The sequence below is a fragment of the Notamacropus eugenii genome, chromosome 4, assembly GCF_028372415.1.
Source record: "Notamacropus eugenii isolate mMacEug1 chromosome 4, mMacEug1.pri_v2, whole genome shotgun sequence".
Classification (NCBI taxonomy): domain Eukaryota; kingdom Metazoa; phylum Chordata; class Mammalia; order Diprotodontia; family Macropodidae; genus Notamacropus; species Notamacropus eugenii.
In genome coordinates this window covers 365,785,051-365,803,165 of record NC_092875.1, presented here as the reverse complement: position 1 = coordinate 365,803,165, position 18,115 = coordinate 365,785,051, and the positions used below count along the sequence as shown (strand labels likewise).

At 36.1% G+C, this 18,115-nt stretch overlaps 1 protein-coding gene and 1 pseudogene across 5 annotated transcripts in view; one reads left to right on the top strand and one right to left on the bottom strand.

Annotated features, from left to right (window-relative positions):
* TRIO (trio Rho guanine nucleotide exchange factor) overlaps positions 1-18,115 on the bottom strand; it is a 509,362-nt gene that overhangs the window by 399,374 nt on the left and 91,873 nt on the right. The gene's annotated exons all lie outside the window — the stretch shown is intronic.
* LOC140501625 (small ribosomal subunit protein eS25 pseudogene) lies at positions 9,210-9,651 on the top strand (annotated as a pseudogene).

Genomic DNA, 18,115 nt, shown 5'->3' with positions numbered 1-18,115 from the left:
GTTCAGTTGTGTCCAAATTGTTGTGACCTCATTTAGGGTTTTCTTGGTAAAGATACTGGAATGGTTTGCCATCTCCTTCTCCAGTTCATTCTATGGATGAGGAACTGGGGCAAACGGTTAAGTGATTTGCCCAGGGTCACACAGCCAGTAAGTGTTTGAGGCCAAACTTGAACTCAGGAAGTGGGTCTTCCTGGCGCCAGGCCTGGCACCCTACTGCACCATCTATCTGCCCTCCCAGATATACAGTGCTTTAAATTTATAGCACTTTCTTCACAACCACCCTGTAATGGTGGCAATGTGAGTTTTGCTACATCTGTTTTATAAATGAAAAAATTAAGTCTCAGTGGTTCAGTGACCTGCCTAAGGTAAAACAGTTAGAAAGTCAGAAGTGACATGAAACCAGGTTTCCTGATTTCAAGAGTCTAACCATATTGTTTCGCCTGATGGGCAACTGAATTTAGGGTAGCTTTCCAAGGTTCCAATTGAGGACATTATTCTCAGTTCCGGTGGGAGGTGGGAGGAAGAAATCTCTACTTCTCTAATAAAGAGAAGTGTGTAGAACTAACCGACTATTTCTGGTTGTGTTGGTCAAATAGTCCAACTAGCTCTGTGGAGCTGTTGTTTTTTAAACAAATGCGGGAACTGAAGCACAGAGAACTTTAAGCAGTGTCATAACCACAAGCTTATGGACCCAGCAGGAATTCAAGCTCAACAGCATTTTCAGTCTACTGCTTAACTGGCAGCAATTCACTGTCAGTTCAAATTAATTACAAGGTTAATACTGATAAGAACCATTTCATTTTCTTTCCCTACCTTTTCCCCCAAAGGGATCCTTCTTTCCCGATTTTTAACAAGATGATATTATAAATTCTTAATTAGATTTAACTGTCTTGCTTCACTCTCATGTTTTTTCTCCCTTTTCAATAAAATAGGTATACAACTAACTCACTTAAACAGGGAACACTTTGCTAGTAAAGCCACATTTTCACCTGCTTTAAATTCATGTACTCTCCTCACTCATAGTGCTTTGATTTGTCATTTTATTTTTAATGCTTCAATTTTACATCCCCCACAACATTTATAAACTGACCAAGGAAAAGGACCACACTTCTTATGCAATGTTTCACATTTCTTTGTACATTCTACCACCCTTAGCATGGTGATTTGCAACCACTAGGTACTCAAATACATTCTTTGAGTGAAGAAATGGAATTAAAATATAACACAAGTTATTAATTTCCCATTAAGATGTGATGGATATCACTAGTAGACAAATGGTCAAAGGAAATGAACAGTTCTCAAAAGGATTTCAAAATATTAAAAATCACATGAATGCTCCAAATCATCAATAATAAAAGAAATGTAAATCAAAACAACCCTGAGGTCTCATCTCTCCCACACTTTGAGAATTGGCAAAGATGGAAAAAGACGGGAATCGTTAATATTGGAGAGTTTTTTCAAAAACAGGCACACTAGCACACTGTGAATTGGTACAATTCTGGGAAATGATTAGGAATTATACAAAGAAAGTTAGTAAACTATCCATTCCCATTGATTCAGGATTCCACTACTTAGTATATATTCCAAACCGTCAATGACAGAAAGGCTGCATACATCAAAATATTTCTAGTAGCACATTTGTGGTGGCAAAGAACTAGAAACTAAGTAGATGCCCTTCATGTGGGGAATGGCTAGACAAATTGTAGCTTGTGGATGTAATGGGAAATTACTGTGCTGTAAGAAATGATGAATCTGAATACAGAGAAATATGGAGAAACATATGAATTGAAGCAAAGTGAAAAAAACAGATCCAGGAAAACAATGACTACAACAATATAAATGAACAAAACCCAGAAAACAATGAAAAATGAGCACTGAGAAATTATAATAACTAAGTTCGGCCCCCAAAAAGAGAAAAGTCAAATGCTCCACTTCCACTCCTTTGCACATAGTAGGCTCTTCATAAATGAAAGTTCCCCCTTCTCCCTTCAGAAAGTAGATTCTCAAGACTTTAGACTAAAAACAAATTTAATGAAATATTTTCACATACAGACAAAGTTAAAGCCATCATCAAATAGTGGATAGAGAGCTGACCTCAAAATCAGAAAAACCTGGATTTGAGTGCTACTTCCCACACTTAATGGTTATGCCTGGGCAAAGTATTCAATCTTTTAATCTTGGTACCTCAGGCACTAAATGCTTCAGTGTCTAAGATTCTAAATTGCAGAACAGGCACTATTGATAAAAGGAGTTTCTCCATGGAGAGTTCTCTATACAAATTTAACTACAGATCCAGTAGAACAAAAACCACAACACCAACCAACCACAAAGGTAGTCAGTAAAACCAGCGATAAATTGATGAGCACCTCAAACGGGTGGTCATTTCCACTTTTCTCCATTAGACTCCTTCACAGCAAGGACTGTGTTTTTCCTTCATTTGTAACCTCAGGCTTAGCATAGTGCCTGGCACACAGTGGGTGCTTAATAAGCCATTACTGACTGACTGAATGACCAATCCTTAACATCTATTCTGAATAACTTTTACTTTTCAATAATGCTCCTAACAGCTTATACTTCTGTAGCTCTTTCTCATACATTATCTGGTTTGACCTTCACAACACCCCCATAGGGAAGGTAAGTAATTACAACCGTGAACATCTTCAGATTAGTTTCAGAGGAAACTAAGGTTCTGTGGGTTTGAGGGACTTACCTCAGGTAACATGTAAGTAATAAGATAAAACTTGAATCTGGTCATCTGACTTGGATTCAGTACAGCACAATCAAAAGATCACTGATTCTGGAATCAGAGAACCTAGGTTTAAATTCCGTCCTGAACATTTTACTGTCTGAGTGACCTTTGACAAGTCCCTTAATCTCTCTGGGCCTCAGTTTCTCCCAGCACAAAGGGCCTCTAATTTTCCTACCAGCTCTAAATCTGTTATCCAAGAAATGATAAGACTGAGTGATGAGTGACAGTGGACAGAGAACTGACCTCAGAATGAGCAAACACTGGGCTCTCACACATGGCTTATACCCAAAGGTTGTGTGAACCTGGCCAAATTGGTTAACCCCTTATGCTGCTAGGTGGTACAATGAATAGAGCACTGAACCTGGAGTCAGGAAGACCTGAGTTCAAATTTATACGCAGATACTTATTATCGACACAGATAATCCTGGGGAGTCACTTAACTGCTATCTGCCTCAGTTTCCCTCAACTGTGAAGCTCAAATGAGATGTTTATAAAGTGCTTAACACAGTGCCTGGAACAGAGCAGTTGCTTAATAAAAGTCTATTCCTTTTTTTCTCCTTATGCTTCAGACAACTCTCTAATACCTAAAGTCATAACTTGCTATATGTGGCAGAGAAAGTACCACCTTGAACTGATAGGTTTCTTTTTCCCTTTATCAGCTATAATACAGCTCCAGTCCTTATCCCTATCCCTATGGTATCTATGCATTCGGTGTCTAGCCCTGCTTTTGTTACCTGAAACTGGAAGGAATAAAAAGGAATGTGTGCACGTCTGAGCATGTGTGTGTCTCCACAGGAAAGGAAGACACCAAAGAAACATCCTTTGTGATTCACTACTGAAAATGACTCATCTTCAGCAGTTCACAGAACTATGTATACATGAGTTTTCACAATGCTGGGTTTCCTTTAAAGGTGAAAAGGAAGAGGATAGTCACAGAAGACCAAGGACTAAATAAGGTTTTTCATTACTTTTTTTAAAAGGATGTTATAATTAGTTCTTATTAATGTGAATAATAATTAAATATACAAATAATACAAAGACTCAGGTTCCCCAATTTGAAGTTCCCTCCAAATATGCAGATAGCAACCAATTTGTGACAAACAAAATAGTTCATATTTATTTAATATAGTCTTTTACAGCTTAAAGTTGGATTTCCTCACAACAACACTTTGAGGCAAGTAGTCTAAATAGTATTATTTACATCTTACAGATGAGGAAACTGAGGTTTCAAGAGGATAAGTGGGTTGGCCCCCATGACCTGGCTAATAAGAGGTAGAATTAAGTAAAACTTCAGACTGAATATGTTTCCAGTTTTGCTGATTTACTCATCACAACATGCTGTTTCTTCATCTATTGGGGTGCTTTATATTTTTTTAGCAAGAGTTGAAAACAATGCTTTAAAAACCAGAGCAATAATTTCAAAACTTTTTATTTTAGTATAGCCTTCTTGTGATCCTGAAAATGCAGACACAGCTTCAAAGTTTGTTCATTTATCTTAATTCCATTGCTGTGTAACATACAAATCTGCTGTAATAATACAAGCACTGTGATCATGGCAGCTATATCCACACAACTGAAGCAACAGAGACTGTCGTACTTGTTCCGTCAAGATCCATCCACAAAGCTTTTTTGAGAATTGTTTCCTTGGACCTCTCTGAGACTACAGAATATACAAAGGCCACTAATACTGATAACGATGCTTTTAGAGGAAATAAATATTAGAAATCACTGCCTTTAATTATAGTCTAAATCTGAGTGAAAGCAAAAGCAACACAAAGAATTCATGGAGATTTCATTTAAATTTCTCAAATTTGAATACAGCCTACCTTTCCTCTTCACCTTTCTATTCAATAATCTGCTCTAGTCAGACTGATCTGTTCATCAAATTACAAAATATTAAAGCTGCAGGGATCATCTTTGAGAAAACTAAAAGTCTAAACAAAGCCACAGAACAAGCCAAAATTAGAACCTGGTTCTTTGAGAGCCAGTAAAATTCTATTCATTCTGCAATACCATGCTAATTCACCCTTGCCAAGCCCCTGCAGTGAGCATCCTCACCTCTGTACCTCCCCATAGTGACTGCTAAGTCAATTTAAGTCCACCCCAATCTTCAAGGATCAACTAATTCAGGCCTACTTCCTTTTCCTTTGGTCTTTCCTGATAAGCCAACCTTCCATGACCTTTCTCTACTCAGAACTTAAAGGACAGTCTTTTCTCCATCATTTAGTATTTAATTCTATCACAACTTATGGTAATACATTAAAGACAACATTGCTGAGTGAGGAGAGCACTGAATCCAGAATCCAAATGCATCACTTCACATCTTTTCCAGAATTTACAACCTGTTTGATCTTAAGCAACTCATATCAACTCTCTAGGTCTCCAGCCTTTCCCTCATCTTAAAAATGAAGGAGTTGCACTAAAAGATCTTTAAGGTTTGTTCCAGTTCTGAATCCTATGATTAGTGTTTATGTTGCTGACATCACTGTTGCTCCCATTTAAGTTTTCATGCATTATGCCTTCTATCCTGACAACTAAATTGAAAGCTCCTTGAAAGCAGGACCTTAAGAGTGCCCAACACAATGGTTATATCGAACACAGTAGGTACTCAATGATTTTCTGTTGAGTGAAGGGAAAGTCATTTAATAAATGTTCTTTAAAAGCTCCATTTTATTTAATATGCTATGACCAGAAAAAGAATGGTTTTAATAATGATAAACCTTAAGAAATCATTCTAAAATAAACATTGCTTTATGAATACAACTTTTTTTTCAAAATTAAATTTCTTAAGCACAGCTTCTTTACGTTTTCCTGCAAAACTGGTCAAAGGAATACATTATTATACAATGTTTAGAAAATGTAAACTTAAGATAGAAGTTTGTGTACTCATATATTAAAGACTTCTTAATTTCATGTTTAGAGCAGCTAGGTGGTATTGTAGATAGAGTACAGGGCCTAGAATTGAGAAGACTCATCTTCCTGAATTCAAATCTGGCCTCAGACACTTACTAGCTGTATGACCCTGGGCAAGTCACTTAACTCAGTTTGCTTCAGTTTCTCATCTATAAAATGGAATAGAGAAGGAAATGGCAAATCACTGTACTATCTTTGCCAAGAAACTCCAAAATGGAGTCACCAAAAATCAGATATGACTAAAATTGATTGAATAACAAGAATTTCATGTTTAAAAATGTTTTGTTTTGATGTTTTATTTTCTTTCATTATGTCTTGAATAAAATGTTTCACTTTTGTTATTTTTAGACCTTAGTATTGAATGAAGTATTTTGTTTACTGCTATATCTACTAACTACATTAATGCCCAATGACTAAATTTAATTCAAAGACAAATGTCTTCAGTCCAGATGAACTCAATACAAACAATATTGTTTCCAAAGATATGCATATATGTATGCAAGTATATAATATTTTATATATAAATACACATATTTATATAGAAAAGATATATTATGAATAATATAAAATAAATTTTAAGGTCCAACTTAATGTTGATTATATTTGTGAGTAGTATTAGTCTCAGTACTCATCTATAATAACCATTTTGCCATCCAAAAAAATTAATTGTTGAATTTTCTACTTCAAATCTATTGGCTAAGGAAGGTTCTTCTAAGTAACCCATATCTTTAATTCTCTCCATCACAAAATAATTTTGGCAGTGTTTATTGAAAAATGAGCTGCTTGAAGTAGAGCAAGAGAATACAAGGCAAAGGAAGAAGGTCAGAAAATAAAAGCACGAATTTTTACAGATAAAAGACATGTTCCAGACCACTACTGATGCATACTGGATGTCTCAAAGATTCTTGCTCATCCTTTCCCTAGCAGTATTCCTAGTAGCAACCAGTGAACATGGGCAATTTCCCAAAGACCACAAAAATAAGACTACTTGGCAGGGCAGGGGTGGAGGGGTGTCAAAGGCTCCAAACAAACTTTCTGTAGCTTTTAGTTTTCAAAGTAGAGAGATAAAAAAAGAGAGAAGAGAGGGGAGGAGAGGGAGAGGAGGCTTCACTTATTTTATTTATCACTCTTCTTAAAATAATCCTCTTCCTTGGATATTTTTGCTGAAGTGACATTTCAGTTTTAATCTAATATAGCCCCAAAGACACAAAGAATAAGGTAGTTTTGCATGGTATACTTTCTATGAATTTCAAAGAGACACTTTAAACAATAATAAAAAACTGATTTTGTCTCTTGATAACCATTAGAAAAATGAAGGTTGACTTCTGTTTCTGTGATCTCTTACACAGAGGCTAAAACAAAAAGGTTGGATTATTTTTTTCTTCCATGTCCTTTCCACTGAATATTGTTTAACTTACATAATAAAACAAAAAAACCGACTTACCAAAAAAACTTAAAGAATGATTTAGATGTCATGAATTTTGTACAATAATCTCAAACATTCTCTAGTGATTCAACAGTAATGACATTTAGTTGGAATTAAACTTCTGAAATAACTGAATTAAATTACAAAAGTAGTAATAAATCCTGAATAAGTACTTTTAAATAATGATTTTAAAACAGGATTCAGCAAAGCCTGTTCACATGGGGTGGTGTAAAGAGCACTAGACCAAAGGTCAGAACACCAGTAGTCTCTGAGACCTATGAGACCTTGAACAAGTACTGCCTTAACCCCATTTCCTATGTGCTTCTAACTTTAGCATTTTATGATTTTTACACTGTGAAGTTCTAGTGATGGCAAAATTAAAGAAACAAAAAATGATAAGATTGGGAGGTTTCATTTCTCCAAAAGGTCATCACTAGTTGTAGAAATCAGGAAGAATAAGGCTCTGATTGTCTCACTAGTATGAAAATGAATCAATCAATGATTTGTGAAGTAGGTCATATGCTAGGACAAGGGAAGGCTGGCAGGCAGACATGCAAAAGAAGCAGTGTCCAAGGAACAACTGAGAGTCCAGCTGCAACCCCACCCTTGGGAAACAGACAGCTTGCGGGAATTACTAGACTGCTCAGGGAAATACTGCAGATAGAGTGTCTTGATTTCCGGAAGACATTCAACAAAAACTCATGACAGCATGATATAGTGGGAAGACTGAAATAAGGAAGCTGGAAGGTCAGTTGATGGTCAATAAACACTTATTAAGTACCTACTAAGTGCCAAGCATTGTGCTGAGTGGTGGGGATATAAAGAAAGGCAAAAGATAGTCCTCTCAAAGACAGTCCTCTCAAGGAACTCAATCTAATCAGAGAGAGTGAAAACAATTATATACAAACAAGACATGCACACATGTAAGTCTGTATGTACATATGCATATATATGTACACATGTATATGTGTAAGATAAAATGGAGATAATCATTTATAGATAGAGGGAAGGCACTAGAATTCAGGAGGATCAGGAAAGGTTTATTGCAGAAGTTGGGTTTTTAGCCATGATTTAAAAGAAGGCAGGAGGCAGAAATGAGAAAGAAGAAAGTTGCAGGAAGGGGGAACAAGAATGGGGTAAGGTGGAGGTGGGCGGGTGGGAGATGTGAGGTTTAAGAACACTGGAAAGGTCAGAGAGGGCAAGGTTATCAAAGACTTAAAAGGACAAAAGAGGGACTTTATATTTGATCCTGAAGGTGAAGAAGAGTCCTGGCAGCTTATTGAATGGAAGGGAGTGGGACAGGGCTTGGCAGTGGGGGTGGGGGGAGGAGAGAATATGGCCACATCTTCACTTTACAAAGATCAATATGACCACTGAGTAGAGAACGGATTTGGAATGGGGAGATTTAAAGCAGGGACAACCAACAGTTTACTAATATAATAGTTCAGACATGAAGTGATGAGGAGAGAAGGGGCATATATGAGAGATGTTATAAAGGTAAAAGGGCATCTAGGTAGTGTAGGGGATATACTGCACTGGAATCAGGAATCAGAAAGACCCATCTTCATGAGTTCAAATCTGGCTTCAGACAATTACTAGTTGTGTGACTCTGGGCAACTCATTTAACCCTGTTGGTATCAGTTTCTCCATCTGTAAAATTAGCTGGAGAAGGAAATGTATCTCCATTTCAGTATCTTTGTCAAGAAAACTCTAAATGGTGTCACAAAGAATTGGACACAATTGAAATGACTGAACACCACCACCACAAAGGTAAAATGGATAGAATTTAGCAATAGATTTGATATGAGTGAGAGAGAGTAAGGAGTTAAGAATGACATCTAGGATGCAAATCTGCGTGACAGAAAGGATAATAGTGCCCTCAACAACAGCAGTGAAGTTTGGAGAGGGGGGGAGTTTTGGCTTGGTGAGAAAGATAATGTTTGGTTTTAGACATGTTGATTTTAAGATGTTTACAGAATATCTAATTTGAGATGTTTAATAGGCAGTTGGAGATGTGAGTCTGGAGGTTAGGACAGAGGGTGGGCTGAATAAATTTATATAAGAATCATCAGCACAGCTTTTTGTCCAACATCTTAACTTGGAGGCGGCAGCAGTAGGAGTTCCTGAAGCCTCACTATGCCGCCCAACGACGATAAGAAGAAAGATGCCGGCAAGTTGGCCAAGAAGGACAAAGATCCTGTGAACAAGTCGGGGGTGAAGCTAAGAAGAAGTGGTCCAAGGGAAAAGTGCAAGACAAGCTCAACAATCTGGTTCTGTTTGACAAAGCAACATACAACAAACTCTGCAAGGAGGTCCCCAACTATAAACTTATCATCCCTGCAGTAGTCTCAGAGAGACTAAATATCTGGGGTTCTCTAGCCCAAGCAGCCCTCCAGGAACTGCTTATTAAAGGTCTGATCAAGCTGGTTTCCAAGCATAGAGCACAAGTGATATACACCAGGAACACCAAGGGTGGAGATGCTCTAGCTGCTGAAGATGCATAACATGGTTCAATATTTTTATGTACATTTTCAAAAATAAACTTATTGGATTAAAAAAAAAATCATCAGCATAGCGATAATAATTGAAACAGTGGCAACTGATGAGATCATCAAATGAAATACTCACAGAGGTTCTCAAACTTATTTGGTCTACTGCCCCTCCCCCCCAAAAAAAGATTACTCAGTGCAACCCTGGAAATCTACTTTCTGTAACTTTTTTTAAAAATTTGCATCATTTCAAACTACTGCCCTCCTGCATCCTTCCAGTGCCCAAGGGGCAGTATTGCCCACTTTGGGAACCTATCCAAGAGAGAAGTGAAGAGGACTCAGGATGGCCAGAAGAGGATCAGTCTGTCTGGAATTGATCAGACATGGCTAGACAGAAATTCATATTTTAAAAAGACTTGGCATACTGGAACTAATGACAAATATAAGGAACTGAAATAAGAAAAGATTGAAATGTACAAAGTAATACAAAGAGTAAACAGGAAAACTAGGAAAAATTGTACTCAACATAATGTAAATGAGCATAACAATAAGTGACCGCTCAAATTGGATAAAATATAATGACCAATCCTGTTCTAGAAAAAAAAAGATCATGAAATATAAGAACACAGATGATGAAATACTGATTCCCCTTCTCAATAGAGAGGTGAAGAATTAAGGGTCCAAAATAATAGGTATGCTATCAGGTGTAACCTCTGTTTTTCTCTGTGGTTTATTTTTCTTTATTTAAAGGGTTTGGGGAGAAGGAGAGGTACAAATAAGCAAAAGACTGTGATATTAAAAGCAAAAGCAGCAATAATTTTTAAAAGATGTATGAGTTTCAAAGCATAATTCAACCACAAAAAGAATTTATATTTCTAGAAATACAGTTATCCCTTCCACACTGCAATCTGGAAAAGCTGTGTAAAATTTTTTAGCCCTTCTTTTGTACCACAGAAGAAGTCTGAATTATTATGGTATTAAAAGATAAAATGTGATGATATTATATAGTACTATACATATATTTTATGTGTTTCTGAACTTCTAAACTTTTTCTGTGTCATCCCTGGCTTTGCTTGTTGTCTGAAGCTTCCGAAAAACTCCCCCCAAATTCCCATTTAACTTTTTATGCTGACAACCCATGATATATTGAAACCAAGAGGGGAAAAAGTCACAATGTGGAAGAGATAACTCAAATAAGAGATCACATCAAGGGATATGATCTTATCATATGAATTGATATATCATATGATATGATCAGATCAGATCATATTAAGGGATAAATAAAATATATCAAGGGATATGCTCAAATAAGATAATTAGGAGGGATTCATCCAATCAACAAACATTTATTGAGCACCTATTATTACTAAGCATTATGTAAGGAGCTAGGATGTACCTAAGAGGTCATCTCATCATGTAGTACTTAGGATATTAGATTTTAGGTCCAAAGGTCATCATCTAGTTCAATCTCCTCATTTACAAATGAGGAAAATAAGGCTTACCAAAGCAAGGGAATATTGGGTTTATTTAAAAGTGAAAAAGTAATGTAGTTTGTCTGTGTAGAGGGGAGTAGCATGAAAAGGCTAAAAAAAATCAGGAGGTACCAGACGGTGAGAGAGCCTTGAATGTTAAGCAAAGGAAGGAGTTTGTACTTTACTAGGTAAAGAGACTGATTATTGTTATTCACAGAATAAAGTATGGATCCAAGAAACTACTGTGGTAACTAAGCTGGTAGTGAGGAGACAGACTCTTTCCCCATGAGAGAGATGAGAATTAGAAGAGAAAGAAGGGGTCAGATGATGCAATTAGGAATGAATTCATATAACCTGGTGAGTAAGTAGATATAAAAGATGAAAGAAGCAAAGACTCTAGTATAAAAAGAATCAGACTGAAATAGTGAAGAGAGCTAGAAAACTGTGTCAACTAAATTCAGCTAAAATGAGAAGAGAAGCAGGAAACTGCAGAAAATTCATTGCAGCAAGATTCTCTGATAATGTTCTTGTAAATCAGAGGTGGGGAACCTGCCATCACCATGCCACATGTGGCCTTCTAGGTCCTTGGGTGCAGCCTTTTAACTGAGTCCAAGTTTTACAGAACAAATCCTTTTTTTAACAGAGATTTGTTCTGTGAAGTTTGGATTCAGTCAAAGGCCTACACTTGAGCACCTATAGGACCACATGTGGCCTTAAGGCTGCAGGTTCCCCACCCCTGGCTCTTGTTTCTAAGAAATAGGAAATAAATTCAAATTTATCAGAATAAGAACCATTCCCCAACGGATAAATGATCAAAAGATATGAAAAGGCAGTTTACAAGAAGAAATCTAAGCTATCAATACTCATATGAAAAAACCGCTCTAAGTCATGAATAATTAGAGAAATGCAAGTTAAAATAACTCTGAGATATTACCTTGCATTAATCAGAGTGGCAAAGCTGACAAAAAAAGGAAAATGACAAATGCTGGTGGGGTTGTGGGAAATTGGTGCTTTAATGCACCACTGAACTATAAACTAGTCCAGCCACTCCAGAAAATAATTTGGAACTATGTCCAAAAAACTATTAAACTGTGTACACCTTTTGGCCCAGTGATGGTGCTGCTAGGTCTATAACCCAGAGAAATCAAAGAAAAAGGAAAAGGACTCATGTAGAAATATTTACAGTAGTTCTTTTTGTGGTGGCAAAGAATTGGAAACCAAAGGTGTGCCGATTAAATTATGGAACAGCTGAAAAAGTCATAGTATATGCCTGTGATGGAACACTATTACACTGTAAGAAATGATGAAGAAGCTAGTTTCATCAAAACCTAGGAAAGATTTGTAGAAACTGGTACAGAACGAAGTGAGCAGAATCAGGAGAAAAATGTATATGATGACAACAAAACTGTAAAAGACACCTAAGAGCAATATAATGACCAAATACTAGACCTTAAGAGTAATATAATGACCAATTATCATGAGCAGAGAGCTCATGATAGAACATGCTGTACGCCTTCAGAAAGAGATAATGGACACAGTGAAAACTGAGGCATAAGTACATACTTTCACACATACATATCCACGTAAATGTAAATATGTTTTGGCCAATATGGGAATCTGTTTTGCTTGACTGGATTTGGTTTTTCTTGCTTTCTCAGTGGAAGAGGGATCAGGAAGGGGTAGGAGAGAGAATACAGACCTCAAAACAAGTTTTTTAAAAAGCATACAAATGGGGAAATGTAATTAGCTCTACATTGAACATGTAGAGTTATCTATGAGGTAAGAGAAAATGGACACAGAATGTCTCTGGGTCTGAACAGGTAATGGGACTCTGAGAACAAGTTCTGATTTGTTTTTAAATTTTTATCCTCACAACACAATGATGGCTGGCATGGAATAAGCACATTAAAAAATGCTTGTTGGATGTCTGAGTGAATGAACGAATGAATGAATGAATGAATGAATGAATGAGGCAAACAGAGATGTATGCAGCATAGTAAAATGTAAACTGCAGGGTAGAGATTTTCTGTTTGTGCCTATTGTTGTGTCTTGGTCATTACAGGGATTTAATAAATGTTCACTGATTTGATAGCTAAGTGCTATTTCTAATTTTGCTATCTAATGGTAATTTGTATTACTAACTACAGTGCTAGAAAATGGTGTGGATTTTAAGTTTAAAAAATAAGCATGAATAAATGCCCATGATGTACAGTCCTCTCCTGCTCCTTTATATTATACTTGTCAGCCTTAGAAGAACCTTGTACCCTATCAGAACTGCAATATCTCTGCAGGTGAAGGACAAAAAGCTACAAAAGAAGGGCACAAAAATGCCCAGGTTAGGCAAAACACAGCGAGTAGTTCTCTGTGTAATCAATGTAAATAGGAAAGAACAGTTGAAAATCAAGTCTCAATTCATGGGGAGAGACTACTTTTTTTTTTTTTTAAGTAAATCAACCATACTACCATTCATGGGTCACTCCATCCTGACTTAAAGTACAGTCTCAGAGTGGAAGAAAAGAAGTAAATAAGAAAAAGAGCAGATAAGGATTTCCTGAGGCAATTTAAGCCCCACACATTTGTTCTTTTGAAGAACGTATACTCTGGTCCCCTGCCCTAATTAGCAAATTCTCCCAAAACTCATGAAATAGTTTTCCAATAAATTAGAGTTCAAAAAAAATTGTAAATTATATTAGTCATTTAACTCAAAATACCAATTCCAGATAATTGCTTTATTTTTTATTTTCTCCTTTTATTTATTTGTGTTTATTTTTAAACATTTCTTTTTAAATTTTGAGGTCCAAATATTTTTTTTGCCTCCAGTACATTGAGAAGGCAAGCAATATGACACCCACTATACACGTGAAGTCATGAAAAACATTTCCATATTAACCATGTTGCCCAAACCAAAAATTAACCAAGAAAAATAAAGCAAAAAAAAAAAAAAAAGCTTCAATCTGCACTCAAAGTTCTTCAGTTGTCTCTTAGGAAGTAGATAGCATTTTTCATTAGGAGTCCTTTGGAATTGTTGTGAATCATTGTATTGATCAGAGTAGCTGAGTCTTTCACAGTTGATCATCACTACCATATTTCTTTTATTATGTATTATTTCTCCTAGTTCTGCATCAGTAAGCCTTCCAAGGTTTTTCTGAATCCATCTCTTATAGCACAATGGTCAAGGAATTACTTTTAAAGACTGAGGGATTCTGAGTTCTTGACACTAGCAAGAATCTGGAGGAAATAAAAAGCATTATAAAAGAACTAAAAGTTGTCTGGAAAAATATAATTTTCAAAGAAAATATAAGGTCATTTTGGAGTATTCACAACCCTTGAGTGTTGTATTTAGAAGAAAAAAGCCAAAGTAAGAAACAATATGATCATCAGGTGCTGTATACATTTTTATTCTGCAGTAGTTCTTCTTCAGTTATGAATTAAACTGTATGGTTTTTCAGTGAATTCATTTCATCATACTGCAGCTGGGTGATTCCTATTTTTGCCAGGAGCTTTACACTTCTATTCCTGACCCAAAAAAGTTCAGACACAAAATAAATCCTTACTTTGCGCTGACACGTAATTGGCACAACATTTCATTTGAAGGACATAGTCAAGGCTGAGGAAGTACCTACCATTTAGTGTTCTACTGATATTATGATTGGTTATATTTTAAGTCCCTGAGTTTTTATTCCATGTTTCAGACTCATCCATCCCCTTTCTCAAATAGCTCTTCTATTGAAATCCAAGGCTTTCTAGTCCACAAAAAGAAATCTAAGGAAATATAGTCAACTCCACCTACTCTAGACTCTGTCCAGAAAGCAAGTACTTCACTTCTTTCCAGCAGCTGCTATTTAGACAAAGATATTCTGTGGATTCTTCTGGCAATAGTCTCTGCTTTGGGCCAACCGAATTCTGCGTCCTTTTCATTCACTTTATATTTCCCTTTGTACTTTTCTATCGACACAATGTTGCTGTCACACCCATATACACACAATATGAAAAAGGAAATCACTTTGTGCCAAAAAACCTACACCAAATCAAATAACAAAACCACAATTTTCTAAAGATAGACTATGTGACTAAAGTCTTATATCAGACAGTAAAGTTCTAGCCCTTTATTTCTCTTATTCATCACACTTGACCTTGAGATGAGAAGTACAAATGACAAATATTAGCCAACTGACCTTTGTGTTTCTTTGACACGTTAGAAAATAAAAGCTTCTACTGGCTTTCCCAACTGTAAACAGTATTGTATAACAGTATTTTCAACAACCCCTTTCGAAAATCTGATTATAATTTCTCAGTCAGCCTCTGTTTTGCAAAACCTCACTTTTACTCTGTAGTAGCTTCTTGCTGAATGTGTACTTCTATAATCATCTGGCAATGAATATAACCTCAAGAAGTTGGGGGTCCCTAAAGAGTTGTTAAAGATGTGAAGGAAAAGTAGAAAGAAGACAGGAGAGGAAAGAAGGGAGAGAAAGCCATGAATGAAAAAGATACGTGTGCTTTAAAAAATAAATCCTGTGATTGAGACTATGGAGAACTAATCCACTTGCAAACCTACCCCTGTTATGTATGTGTGTGTTCTGATATGAAAAACAAGTATTTTGCACAAAATGGCAAGTAGAAGCAACTTTCAAAAGTCTGTATTATCTTAAAAAATTTCTTACAGCTTCAAGAAATGTTCTACAAAGGATGTAAGAATTCTTTACCAAATCCAATTTTCAATGGAATACAAATATAGATATGTGTGTATGTATTTATATATTTAACATACAGATATGCATTAAGCTATTTAGCTCTTAATTTGGGGTACAGCAACAAACAATAGGATATGAAAAACTAGGAGTCAGCTTTACCATATGAGTTATGAGACAAATCTATGTTCTTCCTTCTATATTTTTTCTTTATAAGAAAGACATCATCCTGTTTTCTCCCACCTTTTAACATCCTACTAGGAAAATGGCTGGGGTTTTTTTTTCTTCACAATTTGCATAATCTAACTCTGGAAATCTTATTTTGGTCAGAGGAATTAGTATGACATATGCCACAGAAGCCCTTTCTTATTTCTTTCCCTGCTAGAGAGCCAAATTGTCCGACCTTACTCCGACTTACACAAAGCTTCTTGAAGACAATGAAATAAGCCACTCCATATAAGATTTTGGCAAATGATTCACATCCTTGGGAATGCTGGATTCATATTGCACAGTTAAACATAAAAAGGCTATTCCTAAAGAGGAGGCCAGAATTTTTAACTGAATGAATCTAATGGCCAAAGTAATTTTAACAAGCCTTAGGGATGGATATATGATCTCTACCCTAGTATTCTTTTTTCTAATCACAATGAAGGAAATATTTAACCCAAGGTATTTGGGAAAGAAAATGTACTTTGCAGAAGTATCACCTCTCTACCTTTTTATTTTTCAGGAATGCTGTGTAACTGAGAAGGTGCTGCTTGCAGAGCACTGGAAGGCCTTGAAAGAAAAATATTCCATGTCTAAGGTAAGGGACCAGATTTTTTTAAAAATTATTTTTAGATCTTTATAATCTGTTCTTCCCATTGCCTCCCCTTCCCCAATCAAACAACAATTAAAAGAAAAAAGTTCAACATTCACATTCCAGCAAAGTGACTTCTCATAATTTGCCAGGTACAAAAATATGTCTCCTGCATTTTAATGAATCGGGGTTTTTTTTCGTTTTATTTTGTTTTTAACAAACACACCAGAGTTTATATGGCTGGTGTAGAAGAAAGAACACTGTTTTGGAGATCAGGATTAGAATTCTAGCTATCCCACTTACTGAAAAACCCTGAATAAGTCACTAAGACTCCCTGTGCCTCAGTTCTCTTATCTGCAAAATGAAGTTAAAATAACCTCTAAGATTCCTTCCAGTTTGCCATCTCTGTTCCTACTGCTCCCCTTCACAGCAGCCATCCTGAGAAATTCATTCATACCACAATATGATACCACTGTTTCAAAACATTTGAAATTCATATTTGAAAGTATCATAAGAACATGTGGGATATTCTTTTGACCCTCTTTTAATGTTACTAATCTTATTACTTTTGGAGTAATTGGTGTTTTTGAAAGTTACCTGAAGGCAAGGGATAAGTAAAACATAAAAAGCAGAATATATAGATTAAGTACAGAATAGATGGTTGGTTGTTGTCTTTCCATCTCAAAAAGGACCAAAATGACATCATTATGTTGGTATCAAAGTACAGTGTGCTCAACTATGACTGATCAGACCTCAGAAGTCTCGACCACAGGTCAGGAATAAATAGTTTATATGAACATTTGGAGTACAAATGTGTGCTTCTTCACATTTCTTTTAAGCTACTGCAATTCTGCTCATTGAGTATAGTATCTTCTTTGATGTGGGTATGCCATGCTGTATGGTCTTATGCCAGAATCACAATTGATTCCAAAGGCAGGTTGTAGAAAAGCTTAAAATTAAGACTAAGTAATTTGTACTTCCATTTATTAGGTAGTAGAGAACCACTGAAGATTTTTGAGCATGCAAGTGACATTTGTACTTTTTAAAAACTCTATATTCAGATTACTCTACACCATCAGTGTAGATCAGTTGGAGCCCTGAGACTGGAAGACTACACTTGACAGAATAGGAGGGAAATAACAGTAACCATGGAAGCAAAGGTAAAAATGAAGAGATGAATACCAGAGGTACTGCAAAGATATAATCAATCGAACCCAGCAGTAGACTGAATGTGGGAAAGTTGAAGGAATGAGAAGAGTCAAGGATGACTCTGGAGACAGTCTTGAAAAATATCTATACTTAGGGTTTGTAGTCAAGAAGCTGAATTAAATTACGTGTGGATAGAGTCTGTAGAAGAACCAAGAAAGAGCTTTGTTATGGAAACCAAGGAAGAAGAGATAATCAAAAAAAAAAAAAATGTCAACAATATCAAAGGCTACACAGAAAACTGACCTCATGAAGTCTAGCTTACACAACCTGTCCTCCAATACTCTTTCCTTCTCTAATTCCACATGGGAGTTAAAGGAAATAATAAAAGCAAAATGTGGAACTAGGCTGCTACACTAGATAGACTCCTCTG